The sequence below is a fragment of the Piliocolobus tephrosceles genome, chromosome 6 (genome assembly GCF_002776525.5).
Source record: "Piliocolobus tephrosceles isolate RC106 chromosome 6, ASM277652v3, whole genome shotgun sequence".
Taxonomy (NCBI): Eukaryota; Metazoa; Chordata; class Mammalia; order Primates; family Cercopithecidae; genus Piliocolobus; species Piliocolobus tephrosceles.
The window spans coordinates 32533046-32553295 of NC_045439.1; the positions used below are offsets into that span (position 1 = coordinate 32533046).

Below are 20250 nucleotides of genomic sequence, written 5' to 3' on the forward strand. Positions count from 1 at the left end.
CCCACGACCGGCCCCCGAATTTCCATTTGCTAATACCTCACCCGTCCGCAGCCTTCTTTCCTGAAAGTTACATAAAGTTGAAAGCTCTTCAACTTGCTTCCCCGACTCCTGAAATCCCGAATACACCTCTGAAAAGGAGTGTACTCACAAATATTCTCATTTTTCAATGAGACTCAGTCATTAAGGAAGATACGGTATTCTGAGTGTCAAGCCAGTAGGAGACTTGTGGTTGAAGCTCTGCTCTGTGTTATACTCCATTTCAATTTAAAAAGTTTATTTTAAATGTCGTTGTAGATCCTTTCTTACTATTTCTCTATGGAGGACTTGATGCATACACCCCTTCCTGAGGTCTTTGACCTCTAATTACTCCCCCCCACCTTATTTGCCACTTGCATGATTTCTGTTTCTGAATATCTGTTTCTGCTCTGAGGGAACATGCCGATTTGGTAATGATAAGCCATGTAAACTTTTTTTTTTTTTCTGAGACAGAGTCTCCTGTGGCCCAGGCTGGAGTGCAGTGGGGCATCTCAGCTCCCTGCGACCTCCACCTCCTGGGTTCAAGGATTCTCCTGCCTCAGCCTCCCCAATAACTAAGACTACAGGTGCGTGCCATCACACCCAGCTAATTTTTGTATTTTTGGTAGAGATGGAGTGTCACCATACTGGCCAGGCTGGTCTCGAACTCCTGGCCTCTGGTGATCCACCCACCTCAGCCTCCCAAAGTGTTGAAATTACAGGCTTGAGCCACTGCCCCCGGCTGTAAACGTGTTTTTTGTTTTTTTTTTTTTTTGTTTTTTGTTTTTTCCCCTGAGACGACGGAGTCTCGCTCTTGTTGCCCAGGCTGGAGTGCAATGGCGCGATCTCGGCTCACCGCAACCTCCGCCTCCCGGGTTTAGGCGATTCTCCTGCCTCAGCCTCTCTAGTAGCTGGGATTACAGGCGCACACCACCATCCCTGGCTAATTTTGTGTTTTTAGTAGAGACGGGGTTTCACCATGTTGGTCAGGCTGGCGTAAACCTTTTTATACATACCATCTGTCAGCATGATCATTTCTTTTTCTTTTTTTTTTTTTTTTTGGTTGAGAGGGGGTTTCTCTCTTGTTGCTCACCCAGGCTGGAGTGCAATAGCATGATCTCGGCTCACCACCACCTCCACCTCCTGGATTCAAGCAATTCTCCTGCCTCAGCCTCCGGAGTAGCTGGGATTACAGGCATGCGCCACCACGCCCGGCTACTTTTATATTTTTAGTTGAGATGGGGTTTCTCCATGTTGGTCAGACCAGTCTGGAACTTCTGACCGCAGGTGATCCGCCCGCCTCGGCCTCCCAAAGTGCTGGAATTACAGGCGTGAGCCACCGCACTTGGCTGATCATGGCTTTTTCTGACTGTATTTCTGGTACATTTTCACACTCCCGTGAATCCATAGGTGGAATCGCCATATATTGAAGGGGTTATCTCTGATATAAAATCTATAAAGTTACTATTAATTTTGTATGTGTAAGGTTCTGAAAAAGCACACTGTTGATAAGCTGCAGAAAAGAGAGTAGGGCATCTTCTGTCACAGGCTGTATATTCGGAATTTATTCTAGAAATTGGTAACTTTATTTAATTTTTTTGAGACGGAGTCTTACTCTGTCGCCTAGGTTGGAGTGCAGTGGCGCTATCTCGGCTCACTGCAAGCTCCGCCTCCTGGGTTCACGCCATTCTTCTGCCTCAGCCTCCCCAGCAGCTGGGACTACAGGCACTCGCCGCCGCGCCGGGCTAATTTTTTGTATTTTTAGTAGAGACCAGGTTTCACCATATTAACCAGGATGGTCTCGATCTCCTGACCTTGTGATCCTCCCACCTCGGCCTCCCAAAGTGCTGAGATTACAGGTGTGAGCCACCTAGCCCGGCCAGAAATTGGTAACTTTATAATATGAAAGTCAGTTCAAGACTCCTTATTTGAACATAGGCTTATAAATTAATTTATAAATAAACATTTGACTATAACAAGATTATTAATATATGCATAGTACCTTAGTTATAGTACTTTATAGTTTCTTTTATTGGTTTTTGGGTTTTTTGGTGGTTTTCTTGAGATAGGGTCTTATTCTTGCCCATGCTGGAGTACAGTGGCAGGGTCATGGCTCCTTACAGCTTCGACCTCCTGGGCTCAAGTCTCTGGCATGCACCTCAGCCTCTGGCATGCACCACCACGCCTGGCTAATTTTGTGTTTTTTGTAGAGACAGGGTTTTGCCATGTTGCTCAGGCAGGTCTTGAACTCCTGAGCTCAAGTGATCCTCCTGCCTTTGCCTCCCAAAGTGCCAGGATTACAGGCATGAGCAGCCACACCTGACCTAGTTTATTTTATTGTATATATTTTTTATTGACTAAGTTTGATTTTGTAGATAAAGCTGTTGTGACATGAATGTGACTCAGAGAAATGCCAAGATTTCATACTCCGGTAGAGGTGGGTCTAGAGTCTACAGTCTTCTGAATCCCCTCATTTTCTACCAAAGAACTGAATGTTGTTACTGTCATCTGCTGGTGAGCAACAACTGATAGTGTGGATAGTAGAGTAGGAAGTTGCTCTTTAGTAGTTCATGTGGTAGCATTTCCTTCCACAGTTACTGGTAGGTGCCTTTACTGTGAAGTTTCAGGAATTATTACTAAATAAATTTGCTTTGTTTCATTGTTTAGAACACTAATGCTTTTAAACTTGGAATAAACCACTTCTTGTTCTGTTGACTTGGTTTTGTAATTCTTTTTCTGTCCAGTTTTCCTTGTTCCTGGTCAACAAAGAAATGTGGAGTGTCTTGGCTGAATCCTCATACAGACAAGATCATTATGGTGCTGTTAGGTAGGACTTGTATCCAGATGTAAGGTAATATCTCCACCAGCTTAAAGTTGTAAATGTATTTCAAATGCTCCTGAATGGTGGTTTTCTTTTTTTCCTGAATGTAATTCTCTATTATTTTGCCAGGTGATGTTAATTTTGTTCAATAAACCATATATAAAATTTAGAACTATTATGTATCAAAATAGATAGAACTTCTGGCAGGGCGTGGTGGTTCATGCCTGTAATCCTAACACTTTTGGGAGACCAAGGCAGGTGGATTGCTTAAGCCCAATTCAAGACCAGTCTGAACAACATGGTAAAACCCTGTCTTTACAAAAAGTACAAAAATTAACCAGGTGTGGTGACATGTACCTGTAGTTCCAGCTTACTCAGGAGTCTGAGTTCAGAGGACCACCTGAGCCCAGGGAGGTCAAGGCTTCAGTGAGCCGTGATTGTGCCACTGTATTCCAGCCTGAGCAATAGTGTGACTCTTTCTCAAAAAAAAAAAGGGCAGGGGTGCAGGGAGATGGGGGTAGTACTTCTGCTCGTTTCTTCTGGTAGCTCCAGAACTGGGTTTACTTTATAAACTCATCTGTAACTTTATTTGGGTTTACCTTAGAAGCCATGTTTCTGTTCATAAATCATTCTTGAAATCACCTTATAGCAGATGGTACTTTATAGGTAGAACAGACTAAGTGAACTGCTTTAGATTTTGTTTTTACATAGCCTTTAGAATCCTAAATAAATATATTATTATCCAAACTGTATTTGAAGGGAATAATCAGTGTTTCTCTTGGGAGTTACTTTTTTTTTTTTTTTTGAGAGGTAGTCTTGCTCTTTCGCCCAGGCTGTAGTGCAGTGGCACAATCGTGTCTCACTTCAACTTCCACCTCATAGGTTCAAGTGATTCTCCTGCCTCAGCCTCCAGAGTAGCTGGGATTATAGGCACCTGCCACCATGCCTGGCTAATTTTTGTATTTTAGTAGAGATGGGGTTTCACCATGTTGGCTAGGCTGGTCTTGAACTCCTCACCTCAGGTGATCTGCCTGCCTTGGCTTCCCAAAGTGCTGGGATTACAGGCTTGAGCCACCCACACCTGGCCAGGAGTTACTTTCATCCTGTTTTTTTTTTTTTTTTTTTTGAGGCGGAGTCTCGCTCTGTCGCCCAGGCTGGAGTGCAGTGGCCGGATCTCAGCTCACTGCAAGCTCCGCCTCCTGGGTTCACGCCATTCTCCTGCCTCAGCCTCTGGAGTAGCTGGGACTACAGGCGCCCGCCACCTCGCCCGGCTAGTTTTTTTTTTGTATTTTTAGTAGAGACGGGGTTTCACCGTGTTAGCCAGGATGGTCTCGATCTCCTGACCTCGTGATCTGCCCGTCTCGGCCTCCCAAAGTGCTGGGATTACAGGCTTGAGCCACCGCGCCCGGCCTCATCCTGCTTTTTTATTGCATGTGCTGCAAATATAGAATTCTACTAAATTGACATTTTCTTGTGATATTAAGACGAGTTCACATCTCTGCAGGGGCATTTTAAGAAATCCTGGTGGTCAAGGGTTTAATCTTACCACTTTTAGATAAATTTTTAAAATTTAAAGCATTCACTGTTTTACTTATATACAAGATACATTACCACAGATATTTATTTATTTATTTATTTAATTTATTTGTTTATGAATGAATGACAGGGTCTCACTATGTCACCCAGGCTGGAGTGCAGTGGTGCAATCATGACTCACTGCAGCCTCAATCTTCTGGGCTCAAGCAATTCTCCCACATCAGTCTCCTGAGTAGCTGGGACCACAGGTTTGTGCCACCATGCCCAGCTAACTTTTTCTTTTTTTTTTTGTGGTTAAGACTGGGTCTCACTATGTTGCTCCTGGGCTCAAATGGTTCTCCTACCTCAGCCTCCTACCCAGCCGAAAGTGCTGGGATTATAGTTGTGAGCCACCATGCTTGGCCGTATATTTTTGAGATGGGGTTTTGTTATGTTGCCCAGGCTGAACTTAAGCTCCTGAGCTCAAGAGATCCTCCTACCTCGGCTTCCCAAGTAGCTGGGACTACAGCTGTGCACCACTATGCCTACAAATAATTATTAACTACTGTTACTTTATTTGCAAAATATCCCATTTTTATTAGTTGTCCATCCCAACAGAGCCACAGACTAAAAGTTCTCTAAGAAAACTTACCTGGACTGGGCACAGTGACTCGCATCTGTAATCCTAGCACTTTGGGAGGCCGAGGTAGGAGGATTGCTTGAGCCAAGGATTTTGAGACCGGCCTGAACAACATAACAAGATCCTGTCTCTAATTTTTTAAAAAGGCAAAGAAAAATTACCCAAATTTTAGGCCCACTTGTCTGCATTTTCATGTCATGGATCTGTCAAATGTTCATTCATTTAAGAAACATTTAATGAGGCCGGGCGCGGGTGCTCACGCCTGTAATCCCAGCACTTTGGGAGGCCGAGGCGGGCGGATCATGAGGTCAGGAGATCGAGACCATCCTGGCCAACATGGTGAAACCCCGTCTCTGCTAAAATTAGCCGGGCGTGGTGGCAGGCACCTGTAGTCCCAGCTACTCAGGGGACTGAGGCAGGAGAATGGCGTGAACCCCGGGGGTGGAGCTTGCAGTGAGCCGAGATCACGCCACTGCACTCCAGCCTGGGCGACAGAGCAAGACTCCATCTCAAAAAAAAGAAAAGAGACATTTAGTGAATACCAACTGTATAACAACCTGTCTGATAACTTGATGGGTACAGTAAGGAACAAGAGAAGGCCCTTGCCCTCAAGTTGTTTACAGTCAGATGTGTAAAGCTCTGACCTGGATGTTGATCTCTGAGAATATACAACCTCATTGTCACCCATCCACAAACACTTAACAGTAAACAGTACCAAGCAGGGATTGATAAAGGAGAAACGGTATAGACCAGGGGTGTCCAATCTTTTGGCTTCTTTGGGCTACATTGGAAGAAGAAAAATTCTCGAGTCACAAGTAAAATATACCAACACTAATGATAGCTGATGAAGTTAAAAAAAAATCACAAAAAAGATCTCATAATATTTTAAGAAAGTTTACGAATTTGTGTTGGGCTGCATTCAAAGCCGTCCTGGGCTGCATGCGGCCCATGGGCTGTGGGTTGAGTAAGCTTGGCCCAAACCCTAGGTGCTATTGAATTTGGAGGCGTTTAAGACTGTTGTAGTCAGGCAAAGTTTACAGAAGGAGATGGACTGAAAGCAGAGGGAAGTTCATCTGGGAAGTTAGAACAATGTGAGCACAATTCAAAGTATGCTTAAACTCGAATATTGTTTCCTAAAGTGTGGTCCACAGACCGGTAGCATCAGCATCACCTGGTAACTTATTAGAACTGCAGTTTCACAGTCCCCACCTGAGACCTACTGAATCAGAAATACTGGCAATGAGGTCCAGCAATCTATGCCCTCCAGGTGGTTCTGATGCATGCTAAAGTTTCAGAACCACTAGACTAGAGCAGAGGGTTATTGTATGGAATGAGTAGGCCAAAAACTCTAAAAAGATAGGCTGGGAACTCGTTGTGAACGACTTAGAATGTCAGGCAGGGAGTTTGTCTTTTATCCTGCAGACTAGAGCCACCAGCTTGTGACTTGGCTGGATTTGGCTCATAGAATGTGTTTTCTTTGGCCTGAAAGGTGTGTTTTTGGGGGATTTTAAATGGAATTAGTTGTCATCATTTAAAAATCAGCAGATTTTACAAAGAAATCTGTGCTTTCAGCTTACCTTGAAAAATCAGAAGACCTGGCAGTATGGGGCCTACATTCCATTATGGTAGCAATTGGTGGGAATAGCAAGAAGCTACCCCTTCAGATGGGACACATGCTCTCCAGTTTGCCACAATCCCTACCAGTTCCTTTTGTCTTACACACACCTTTACTTATTTACATTTCCTGCCTGGTGCCTGTAGGTATTTGAGTTTGTAACTTCTGTTGTGGACAGTGGGACATTAATGAAAATTTTGAGAAGCAGAATGACGAGATTTATGTATTTGTTAATTTATTTAACAAATATTAAACAAACATATATGCCAGATTGTACTCTGTTAAGTAATCAGTGTTCAAAGATGAATGAGTCCCAGCTAGCACTAGTGGCTCATGCCTATAATCGCAGCACTTTGGGAGGCCAAGGCTGGTGGATCACTTGAGGTCAGGAGTTCAAGACCAGCCTGGCCAACATAATGAAACCCCCTCTCTTTTTTTTTTTTTTTTTTTTTTGAGACGGAGTCTTGCTCTATTGCCCGGGCTGGAGTGCAGTGGCCGGATCTCAGCTCACTGCAAGCTCCGCCTCCCGGGTTTACGCCATTCTCCCGCCTCAGCCTCCGGAGTAGCTGGGACTACAGGCGCCCGCCACCTCGCCCGGCTAGTTTTTTTGTATTTTTAGTAGAGACGGGGTTTCACCGTGTTAGCCAGGATGGTCTCGATCTCCTGACCTCGTGATCCGCCCGTCTCGGCCTCCCAAAGTGCTGGGATTACAGGCTTGAGCCACCGCGCCCGGCCGAAACCCCCTCTCTACTAAAAATAAAAAATTAGCCGGGGATGGTGGTGGGCATCTGTAATCCCAGCTACTCGGGTAGCTGAGGCGGGAGAATTGCTTGAACCCAGGTGGCGGAGGTTGCAGTGAGCCAAGATCATGCCATTGCACTCCAGCCTGGACAACAGAGCAAGACACCATCTCAAAGAAAAAAAAAATTTACTTTGGAGACCCTATAGTTAGAATTTATAACATTGGTTGCATGAGTCATATCCATAATTCAAATCCTGTCTTCAATGTGTCATCTTCAGATTTATGTTGTGTAGGTAAGTTTAACTTTTTTGTTCCTGAGGGAATAGAAAATAATATATAAATTCAAATTCTTCAAGTGATTCTTTCACCTTAGTCTCCCAAAGTGCTGGGAGTATAGGTGTGAGCCACCAAGCCCCCATCTGCTTGGTCCCTTTTAACCACATACTCGTGCATGTAATAGTAGCCACTCATTGATTATATTGTGGAACATATGGCTGGCATTTTAGCAGCAAAAAAAGACCTCACATCTCGGCTCACTGCAGCCTCGACCTCCCACATTCAAGCAATCCTCCTGTCTCAGCCTCCCAAGTAGCTGGGACTACAGGCACATGCCACCAAGCCTGGCTAATTTTTTGTATATTTTGTAGAGTTGTGGTTTTGCCATGTTGCCCAGGTTGGTCTCAAACTCCTGAGCTCAAGCTAACTGCCTGCCTTGACTTCCCAAAGTGCCAGGATTATAGGCATGAGTTACCACGTCCAGTCTGTGTACTTTACTTACGAATTAGCTCCTTAGTCATTGCCTTCTCCACCTTTACACACACATATACACCAGCTTCTAGAGGGAGTGTGACTTGCGTCTCTTGCTGTTGGTGACTTTTTAAATGAGCTGGATATGTGGTAAAGTGGCTGAGGTTGTAATTTGAGTGAGAAGAAAGTGTAGGGGAGGAGAAAGAGCTGGAGGGCATTAGATTACAAGTCAGGAGATGAGCTTGATGATCTGGATTCCAAAGCCTGGAAAGATTAGAAATGAAAATGTAGAAGAGATAACTGAGTCAAAAATAGGCATACTGACAGCAGAGAAAAAAAGGAAACTGTTCTCATAATTATTCATTTCCATCTTACACAGGTTGAAAAAGTGATATAATAGTTAAAGGAACAAAGGAGAAAATTCAGAAGGAAGGAAAAAATTGGTAAGTAACATATATAATACCTCACTTTTTCATAGGTCAGATTTCTGCAATTTCTGCTTTGTTGTTTCTAGCTGAGAGATCACAGTAGATGGAAAAGGGTCTATAAGGCACTGAAAGAGCTGTCACAAAGTCCAGTAGCCTTATTCTGTTGGAGAGGCCCTCATTTGCTTATGTTGACTTGAAATTCTAATAATTATGGCTTCCTGATTTACATCCTACAACAGATTTTAAAAGAAAATTAGGAGGTAATGGTGGTTTATTGAAGGAGTTGGGTACATGACAATACTGATCAGTGATAATAGATAGCATGATGTCAGAAAAAACTAGCTCAGAAAGGATAGCAAGCTGGGACCATTTGGTGACAGAAGGGCAAACAGTCCTATAGACCTACTGTAGCCCTTAGAAGCATCTCAGTTTTACAGGAAAACATAACTGATAATCATAATCATGACTCTGAACTATAAATAAAAGGTGGTATTCCCTGTGGGAAATTATATAATTCACAATGGAAACGCTTTTTTTTTTTTTTTTTTGAGATGGAGTTTTGCTCTTGTTGCCCAGGCTGGAGTGCAATGGCTCAATCACAGCTCACTGCAACCTCCGCCTCCCGGGTTCAAGCTATTCTCCTGCCTCAGCTTCCCGAGTAGTTGGGATTACAGGCATGGGCCACCATGCCCAGTTAGTTTTATATTTTTAGTAGAGTCGGAGTTTCTCCACGTTGGTCAGGCTGGTCTCAAACTCCCGACCTCAGGTAATCCACCCGCCTCGGCCTCCCAAAGTGCTAGGATTACAGGTGTGAGCTGCCACACCTGGCCGAAAACACGTTTACCAAACACTGTTAAAGTGTTATAGTGGAACCAGGTGTAGTGGCTCACACTTGTAATCCCTTGAGAGGTTTGGGACATGGGAGGCTGAAGCTGGAGGATCACTTGTCCAGGAGTTTGAGACCAGCCTGGGCAACATAGTGAGACTCCTTTCTCTATAAAAAAATTGAAAACACGGCCAGGTACAGTGGCTCAGGCCTGTAATGCCAGCACTTTGGGAGGCTGAGGCAGGCAGATCACGAGGTCAGAGGATCGAGACCATCCTGGCTAACACGGTGAAACCCCGTCTCCACTAAAAATACAAAAAATTAGCCGGGTATGGTGGCAGATGCCTGTAGTGCCAGCTACTCGGGAGGCTGAGGCAGGAGAATGGCGTGAACCCGGGAGGCAGAGCTTGCAGTGAGCCGAGATCACGCCTCTGCATGCCATCCGGCCTGGGCAACTCAGCGAGATTCCATCTCAAAAAACAACAACAAAAAAAATTGAAAACACATAAAAATTATCTGGGCACAGTGGTTCATGCCTGAAGTCCCAGCCCTCTGGGAGTTTGAAGCAGGAGGATTGCAGGAGTTCAAGGCTACAGTGAGCTGTGATTGTTCCACTGCACTCCAGCCTGGGTGACAGAGCAAGACCTTGTCAATAAAAATAAGTTTTTTTTAAAACCCGAAGTTTCTTTGGTATTTAGAAGGAAAGCATCTTGAAGGCACATTTGGTGGGGGAAAGACAAATTTGGGAAAATGTAATTATGGGGAACCGCTATTCCTTCCTTTATACATGGAACTATCATTGTAATATTTTTATCTTTCTTATGTTTTTCATTTTGATTTAACTGTTTGAAGCAGTAGCTATTTCTCAGTTGATGACAAGAAAGGGAAAATGTTTTATTCTCTTACCAAAGTTAAAATCCAATGTAGGCCGGGCGCGGTGGCTCACGCCTGTAATCCCAGCTCTCAGGGAGGCAGAGGCGGGAGGATAGCTTGAGCCCAGGAGTTCGAGACCTGCCTGGGTAATGCAGCGAGACCCCGTTCTCCACAAAAAGGAAAAAAAAAAAAAAAAGACAAAAAAAAACAATCCAATGTAAACGGTGCCCAGTGGCACTGATCCTAGTGGCAGTTACTCTTCTGTACATAGTGCCTCCCACAGTGGATATGGGTTTCAAGGCGGAGCTCATCACCTCAGATTTTCATTCTGTTTTTTCACTGGGGCAATATGAACCCCCTCCTGATTGATATCTTCTTATCTAAAGGACTTTGATTCTTTTTTTTTTTTTTTTTTTTTTGAGACGGAGTCTCACTCTGTCCCCCAGGCTGGAGTGCAGTGGCCAGATCTCAGCTCACTGCAAGCTCCGCCTCCTGGGTTCCCGCCATTCTCCTGCCTCGGCCTCCCAAGTAGCTGGGACTACAGGCGCCCGCCACCTTGCCCGGCTAGATTTTTGTATTTTTTAGTAGAGACGGGGTTTCACCGTGTTAGCCAGGATGGTCTCGATCTCCTGACCTCGTGATCCGCCCGTCTCGGCCTCCCAAAGTGCTGGGATTACAGGCTTGAGCCACCGCGCCCGGCAGGACTTTGATTCTTAATGAATGGGCAGGAAAAGACCTCCTGATATGTGAAGAAAGAGAGGCAACAATAGCAACAGCTTTCCTGAGGAGTGATTATTGTAGCGAAGTCCAGCCTGAAACAATGGAGAATGAGGTCATGCCTGACTCATTTTGTTATTATACCCAAATGAGTTCATTGTACAGAATGGGCCTTCTTGACACTTGTCTAATGACGTTTTGATAAAATGAAATAATGTGCATACAAAAATGACCTGTTCGGCCGGGCGCGGTGGCTCAAGCCTATAATCCCAGCACTTTGGGAGGCCGAGACGGGCGGATCACGAGGTCAGGAGATCGAGACCATCCTGGCTAACACAGTGAAACACCATCTCTACTAAAAAAATACAAAAAACCAGCCGGGCAAGGTGGCAGGCGCCTGTAGTCCCAGCTACTTGGGAGGCTGAGGCAGGAGAATGGCATAAGCCCGGGAGGCGGAGCTTGCAGTGAGCTGAGATCTGGCCACTGCACTCCAGCCTGGGCAACAGAGCGAGACTCTGTCTCAACAACAACAACAACAACAAAAATGACCTGTTTACAGGAAAGAATTATGTATTTGTTGGTAACTACCAGTGACATCAATTCTCATTTCTTAATTGGCAGATACAGTGTTTGATTTTAGAGTTAGACCTTAAAGGATATATCCAGCCAGGCATGGTGGTATGAGCCTATAATTCAAGCTACTCAGAAGGCTGAGGTGGGAGGATCACTAGCGCTCAGGAGTTTGAGACCAGTCTGGGCACGGCAAGACCCTGTCTCAAGAAAGAAAAAGTAAAAGGCTGGGCCGGACGCGGTGGCTCACGCCTGTAATCCCAGCACTTTGGGAGGCTGAGGCAGTTGGATCATGAGGTCAGATCGAGACCCTCCTGGCTAACACAGTAAAACCCCATCTCTACTAAAAATACAAAAAAAATTAGCCGGGCGTGGTGGCAGGCGCCCGTAGTCCCAGCTACTCGGGAGGCTGAGGCGGGAGAATGGCATGAACCCACAGGAGGTGAAGGTTGCAGTGAGCCAAGATCGTACCACTGCACTCCAGCCTGGGCGACAGACCGAGACTCTGTCTCAAAAAAAAAAAAAAAGAAAAGAAAAAAAAAAAAATAAACGGCTATATCATTCAATTAGCCCTCTGATCTGTGAATCTATTCTGGAAACATGATCAGATTTGGAGCAAGGACCCTTCCCTCCCTACCAGTTTGAGACAACTCATATTCTTGGCTCATACTGTTGGAAGTTCATTCTGTTCAGTCTCTCCCCCAGGAGGTTGCATGTTCACTGGTCTTATTGTATGTAAGTCCTTGACAATGATCTAAGAAAACCTGAGTTTAAAAAAAACTTTTTTTCTTTGTCCAGGGTGGTGGCTTATGCTTGTAATCCTAGCACTTTGGGAGACTAAGGTGGGCGCATCACTTGAGGTCAGAAGTTCAAAACCAGCCTGGCCAACATAGTGAAATGCCATCTTTACTAAAAATACAAAAAAATTAACTGAACATGGTGGTGGGTGCCTGTAATCCCATCTTCTCTAGAGGGTGAGGCAGGAGAATCACTTGAACCTGGGAGGTGCAGGTTGCACTGAGCCGAGATCACACCATTGCACTCCAGCCTTGGCGACAGAATGAGACTCCATCTCAAAAAAAAAAAAAAAATTTTTTTCGACACAAGGTCTCACTTTGTTACCAAGGCTGGAGTACAGTGCTGCAATCACAGCTCACCGTAGCCTCAAACTCCTGGGCTCAAGGGATCTTCCTGCCTTACCCTCTGGAGTAGCTGAGACTACAGGTGTGTGTCCACCATGCTCAGCTCAAAAGCTGACTTTTAAATAAACCTTTTTATTAGTTTTATTGACTTGAAAAATATTGCTATAAAATTTTTCTATGGTTTTCAAATCTGTTCCAGTTGTCAGTCGTGTCCCTTTTCACCAAATACCTCTTCAGTACCAATTTTTTTTTTTTCCCCAAGATGGAGTCTTGCTCTGTCACCTACACTGGAGTGCAGTGGTGTGATCTCAGCTCACTGCAACCTCTGCCTCCTGGGTTCAAGCAATTCTCCTGCCACAGCCTCCTGAGTAGCTGGGACTACAGGCATGCACCACCACACCCAGCTAATTTTATATATATATATATTTTTTTTTATTATGCTTTAAGTTCTAGGGTACACGTGCACAATGTGCAGTTTTGTTATGTATGTGCCATGTTGGTGTGCTGCACCCATTAACTTGTCATTTACATTAGGTATATCTCCTAATGCTATCCCTCCCCCCAATTTTTTATATTTTTACTAGAGACGGGGTTTCATCATGTTAGCCAGGATGGTCTTGGTCTCCTGACCTCGTGATCTGCCCTCCTCGGCCTCCCAAAGTGCTGGGATTACAAGCGTGGGCCACTGTGCCTGACCGTACCTAATTTTTTTTTTTTTTTTTTTGAGACAGAGTCTTGCTCTGTCTCCCAGACTGGAGTGCAGTGTCAGGATCTTGGCTGACTGCAACCTCCGCCCCCTGGGTTCAAACAATTCTCCTACTTCAGTATCCTAAGTAGCTGGGATTACAGGTGTGCACCACCACACCCAGCTAATTTTTGTATTTTTAGTAGGGATGGGAATTCGCCATGTTGGCCAGACTGGTCTTGAACTCCTGACCTCAGGTGATCCGCCCCCCTCCCCCTTCCAAAATGTTGAGATTATAGGCGTGAGTCACCACGCCTGGCCAGTTGTTCATTTTTAAGAGTTAATATCAGCCGATGTGGTGGCTCACACCTGTAATCCTAGCATGTTGAGAGGCCGAGGTGGAGGATTGCTTAAGGCCAGGAGTTTGAGAGCAATCTGACCAACATAGTGAAATCCTGCCTATATTTCTTTTCTTTCTTTTTCTTTTTTTGAGACCGAGTCTCATTCTCTTGCCCAGGCAGGCATGAGCCACCGCACCTGGCTTATTTCTTTTTTTTTTTTTTTTTTTTTGAGACAGAGTCTTGCTCTGTCGCCCAGGCTGGAGTGCAGTGGCCGCCGGATCTCAGCTCACTGCAAGCTCCGCCTCCCGGGTTCACGTCATTCTCCTGCCTCAGCCTCCCGAGTAGCTGGGACTACAGGTGCCCGCCATCTCGCCCCGCTAGTTTTTTGTATTTTAGTAGAGAGGGGGTTTCACCGTGTTAGCCAGGATGGTCTCGATCTCCTGACCTCGTGATTCGCCCGTCTCGGCCTCCCAAAGTGCTGGGATTACAGGCTTGAGCCACCGCGCCCGGCCTTTTTTTTTTTTTTGAGACTGAGTTTCACTCTATCGCCCAGGCTGGAGTGCAACGGTGCGATCTCGGCTCACTCCAACCTCTGCCTCCTGGGTTCAAGCGATTCTCCTGCCTCAGCCTCCCAAGTAGCTGGGATTACAGGCATGTGCCACCACGCCCAGCTAACCTGGCTTATTTCTATATATTATTTTTTTCTAAGAATAAACAAATGAACAAAAACAGTTACTATCATTGGAATAACATGCAGTTCCTAAAATAAGAAGTATGTAAGATATGTTTATTGAAATATATATACGGTATACTGGGAAAAAAAAAACCCACAAAATATTATGCAAATACTGGTTACATCTTACAGTAGCCAGCCTCCAAGATGTTCCCCAATGATGCTCACCTCCTAATATTCATGCCTTTGTGTAGTCCCCTTGTACATTTCATCAGGGTTGGTCTGCAGGAGCATTAGAATATAGAAATATGACAGTGTATGACTTCCCAGACTAAGTCATAAAAGACATTACTGCTTCTGCCCCGCTCTTCTTGGATTGACTGCTCTGGAGGAAGCCAGCCACTGTGTTATAAAGATATTCAAGCAGCCCTATGGAGGATCTACATGGGGAGCTACTGAGGCTTCCTGCCCACAGCTGGCATCAACTTGCCAACCATTGAGTGAGCCGTCTTGGAGGTGGGTCTTCCAGGCCTAGTCAAACCTTCAGATTGACTGCAGCCCCAGCCTACATCTTGACTACAATCTCATGAGAGCCTCAGAGCCAAAACTATCCAATTAAACCACTCTCACATTCCCAAACCACAGAAATGGTGAGATAGGCCGGGCACGGTGGCTCACACCTGTAATCCCAGCACTTTGGGAGGCCAAGGCAGGCAGATCTCCTGAGGTCAGGAGTTTGAGCCTGGCCAGCATGACAAAACCCCATCTCTATTAGAAATACAAAAATTAGCTGGTGTGGTGGGGGGCACCTGTAATCCCAGCTACTTTGGAGGCTATGACAGGAGAATCATTTGAACCCAGAAGGTGGAAGTTGCAGTGAGCCAAGATCACACCACTGCACTCCAACCTGAGCAACAGAGGGAGACTCCGTCTCAAAAAAATAAAAAAGGGATGAGATAATAAATATTTTTATTGCTTAATAAATGTACTTATTTACTTTATTAATTTATTTTTTGAGACAGGGTCTTGCTCTGTCTCCCAGGCTGGAGTGCAGTGGCATGATTCTAGCTCACTGCAGCCTCGAACTCCTGGGCTTAAGTGATCCTTCTGCCTCAACCTCCCAAGTAGCTGGGACTACAAATGTGCACCACCATGCCTGGCTGATTTTTTCATTAAAAAAAATTTTTTTTTTAAATAGAGAGGGTTTTGCTGTGTTGCCCAGGCTGGTCTCAAGCTCCTGGTCTCAAGTGATCCTCCTGCCTTAGCCTCCCAAGTGTTGGGATTTACAGGCATGAGGCACCATGCCCAGTCAATTTCTTTTTTATTTATTTTTTTATTTTTTTTATTCTTCAGCTAAGACAGCAGAAGAGGTGATTTATTGTATGGTTGTTACACTCTTCTACAAGTAAACACAGAAATAGTCCAGAATGTCACAGGTCCAGGGCACAAGACCAACATGGGCAGTTTTGGTTATGAGCAAGGTGAATCTCAGAGGTGATCAGCGATCGGAGGGCGATAAAGTTCTAGATCCATTGAGACAAGCTCTAGACAGTAGCATGCAGTCCCACAACTCGTACCAGCATCCCCAGCATCTGGCGTTCCATGTTTCTGCTCCTGTGGCCTCCACGATGCAACAAGCTAGTGGTTTACTTTTGGACCTCTGCCTCATCTTTCTTCTTTTGCGCTTCAGCCTGTCCATTCGCTTCTTTCTCCGCTTGGCTCTCATGGTGCGGAGGTGTCCAAGAAAATGGTGCTAAGGCCGAGAGAAACCCCAGCCCATTTCTATTGTCAGTTTTTATTGAACTCCACCTTGGGCCCTCTTCTAGGTTCTTGGGTTACATCAGTAAACAAAAAGATTTCTGCCCTTGAGGAGCTTGTATTCTATCAGAGGAACACAGACACTAAATATAATAAGTAGCCTTTCCAGTGTGTTAGAATGTGATAAGTGGTGTGGAAAAAAGAAAAAGTAGATCAGAGTAAGGGGAGTTGAGAAAGCAGGTAGAGGTGGGAGCATGTGAAGGAGAGAGGTTATAGTATTAAATAGGTCTCAATAAGAAAGTGACATTTAAACAAGTGTTTGAAAGAGTTGCAGGAATTTATCAAGTGGATATATAGGAAAATAATTTCTAGGCAGTGGGGACAGCTTAGAGTGAAGGCCCTGAGGCAGGAGCCTGAGTTACATAAGCACAGAGATCAGTGTTGGGGAAGAGGGTAAGGTGAAAACTATTAATAGATGGGGTCAGAGATGTAGTGGGGTTGGAAGCAGAAGGCTATTGTCAGAGCCTTGCTTCTCTGAAATGGGGAGCTAGTGCTGGATTTTGCATAAAACAGAGACATACTCTAATTTATATAAAAGGATGACTTTGGTTGCTTTTAAAGGGAGACTGACTCCAGTGGGGTGAGGATAAAAACAGGAAGATCTGTTAGGGCAATATTAGCAGATCACATGAAAGATGATAGTGGCTTGGGCGAAGGTGGTAGCAATGGAAGTGGTCAGAAATGGTTGGATTCTGGAAATATATTCAACAGCAGGAAATTAAGATCTTCAAAAGCTCTTGATTAGCTGGGCACAATGGCTCGACCCTGTTATCCCAGCTACTCAGGAGGCTGAGGCTGGAGGATTGCATGAGGCCAGGAGTTCAAGACCAGCCTGGGTAACATAGTGAGACTCTGTCTCTACATAAATAAATAAGTAAGCTCTTGGTTGTATATAGGAAGGTCAGACTGCTGTAAGACTTTCACATCCTGATAGAAGTCTCACTTTCCAGCCTCATCCCAGACCATTCTGTGCTCTACACTCGCCTCCCCACTCCCACATCCATCTTTTCCAAGAGCCCTGTTAGATAATCTTTCTTGGGTGGCCTAGTAGTTAAGACTGTGGCTCTGGAATTAAACCATCTGGGTTTGATTTCTGGCTCTTTTCACTTAACTACTATGTGATCTTAAGATACTTAGTTTCTCTAAGCTCAGTTTTCTCATTTATAAAATTGGAATCTTAATAATAGTACCCAACTCACAGAGCAGTAATGTGAGATTAAATGAGTTAATCTATGTAAAATACTTAACATCATGCTTGGCATCTACTAAGAGCTCCATAAATATTGGTTACTATTTTTTTAAAATCTCAGATTATGTTCCTTTGACCACAATCTTTATCCTCTGTATTAAATGCTAACCCTCTTCTTCTATATCGTCTTTCACTAATCTTCTACTTTTTGTTTCTCAAATTCATGTAAAAAATTCTTGAGGATGGCTTTTAATTATTATTATTATTATTTGAGACATGGTCTCACTCTGTTGCCTAGGCTGGAGTACAGTGGTGCAGTGCAATCACAGTTCACCTCAGCCTCCTCTTCTCAGGCTCAAATGATCCTCATACCTCAGCCTCCCAAATAGCTGGGACTACAGGTGTGTACCACCACACCCAGCTTTTTTTTTTTTTTTTTTTTTTGAGATGAAGTCTCGCTCGCTTACCAGGCTGGAGTGTAGTGGTGCGATCTGGGCTCGCTGCAACCTCTGCCTCCCAGCTTCCAGCTATTCTCCTGCCTCAGCTTCCCGAGTAGCCAGGACTACAGGTGCGTGCCACCATGCCCAGCTAATTTTTATTTTATTTGTTTATTTATTTATTTTGAGACAGAGTCTCACTCTGAGGCACAGACTGCAATGTAGTGGTGCCATCTCGGCTCACTGCAAACCGTGCTTCCCGCGTTCACGCCATTCTCCTGCCTCAGCCTCCCGAGTAGCTGGGACTACAGGCACCTGCCACCACACCTGGCTAATTTTTTGTATTTTTATTAGAGACGGGGTTTCACCGTGTTAGCCAGGATGGTCTTGATCTCTTGACCTCGTGATCTGCTCGCCTCAGCCTCCCAAAGTGCTGGGATTACAGACATGAGACACTGTGCCCAGCCACACCCTGCTAATTTTTTAATATTTTGTAGAGATAGTATTTCACCATATTGCCCAGGCTGGTCTCAAACTCCTGGGGTCAAGCAATCCTCCCACTTTGGCCTCCCAAAGTGCTAGGATTACAAGCATGAGTCATCATACCTGGCCTCATCATTATTTTTAATTTTCATATGGATAGGGTCTCACTATGTTGTCTAAGCTGGACTTGCATTCCTTGGCTCAAGTGACCCTCCTTCCTCAGCCTCCTGAGTATCTGGGACTGTGGCCACGTGCCACTGCGTGTGACTCTTGAGGAAATTTTTAAATGAAATCAAACTATACTTTTCCTATCATCTGTTCATAATCCCTCTGGTCTTTATACATATCTGGTCTCTATTCTTTCTGTAGTTATTTTTGTTCATTTTTCATGATCACTTCAAATGTCATTTCATTTTTTTTTTTTTTGAGACGGGGTCTCGCTCTGTTGCCTAGGCTGAGGTGCGGTGGCATGATGTTGGCTCACTGCAGCCTCGCCTCCCAGGTTTGAGCAATTCGCCCACCTCAGCCTCCCAAGTAGCTGGAATTATAGGCATACCACACACCCGGCCAATTTTTGTATTTTTTGTAGAGATGGGGTTTCACCATATTGGCCAGGCTGGCCCCGAATTCCTGACCTCAGGTAATCCCCCCTCCTTGGCCTTCCAAACTGTTAGGATTACAGATGTGAGCCACTGCGCCTAGCCATTTCTTTTATATATGTTTATATATATATATATTTTTTTTAATTCAGACAGGGTTCAGTCTATCACCCAGGTTGGAGTGCAGTGGTGCAATCTCGGCTCACAGCAACCTCCACCTCCCAGGAGCCTCAAGCAATCCTCCCACCTCAGCCTCCCAAATAGCTGGGACTACAGGTGCATTCCACCATGCCTGACTGGTTTTTGTATTTTTGGTGGAGATGAGGTTTCATCATGTTGCCCAGGCTGGTCTTGAACTCCTGAGCTCAAACGATCTGCCTGCCTTGGCCTCCCAAAGTGCTGGGATTACAGGCTTGAACCACTGTGCCTGGCATCAAATGCCATTTCTTGATGTGTTTCCAAATCCTCTAGGGAGTTAGTCCTGTGTTTTCAGTTTATTTACCTTGTTTTTTTTTTTTTTTTTTTCTTTGAGACAGAGTCTCGCTCTGTCGCCCAGGCTGGAGTGCAGTGCCTGGGATTACAAGGGCATGCCAGCACGCCTAGCTAATTTTTGTATTTTCAGTAGAGACAGGGTTTCATCATGTTGGTCAGGCTGGTCTGGAACTCCTGACCTCATGATCCGCCCACCTGGGCCTCCCAAAGTGCTGGGATTACAGGTGTGAGCTACCGCTCCTGGCCCTTTACCTTTTTGTTTTTGAGACGGAGTCTCGCTGTATCATCCAGGCTAGAGTGCAGTGGCGCGATCTTGTCTCACTGCAGCCTCCACCTCCCAGGTTCAAGCAATTCTCCTTCCTTATGCTCCTGAGTAGCTGGGATTACAGGCACGTGCCACCGTGCCTGGCTAATTTTTGTATATTTAGTAGAGACAGGGTTTTACCATGTTGGTCAGTCTGGTCTCGAACTCCTGATCTTATGATCCTCCCACCTCGGCCTCCCAAAGTGCTGGGATTACAGGAGTGAGCCACCATGCCTGGCCTACCCTTTTTTTTTTTTTTTTTTTTTTCTGAGACGGAGTTTTGTTCTGTCACCCACACTGGAGTGCAGTGGCGTGATCTTGGCTCACTGCAGACTCCGCTTCCCAGGTTCACGCCATTCTCCTGCCTCAGCCTCCCAAGTGGCTGGGACTACAGGCGCCTGCCACCATGCCCGGCTAATTTTTTGTATTTTTAGTAGAGACGGGGTTTCACCATGTTAGCCAGGATGGTCTCGATCTCCTGACCTCGTGATCCGCCCACCTCGGCCTCCCAAAATGCTGGGATTACAGGCATGAGCCACTGCGCCCAGCCTTTTTTTTTTTTTTTTTTTTTTTTTTTT

At 45.1% G+C, this 20250-nt stretch overlaps 1 protein-coding gene across 3 annotated transcripts in view; it reads left to right on the plus strand.

The window, feature by feature from the left end:
- Nucleotides 1-20250, plus strand: part of ENTPD5 (ectonucleoside triphosphate diphosphohydrolase 5 (inactive)) — a 64710-nt gene that overhangs the window by 632 nt on the left and 43828 nt on the right. For 2 of the 3 annotated variants that reach the window (XM_023183733.3, XM_023183715.3), the window contains exons 2-3: nt 2760-2866; nt 8475-8538. The gene's annotated coding sequence lies outside the window, so the exon portion shown is untranslated. The remainder of the gene's footprint in view (nt 1-2759; nt 2867-8474; nt 8539-20250) is intronic. The other variant, XM_023183724.2, reaches the window with a different exon arrangement.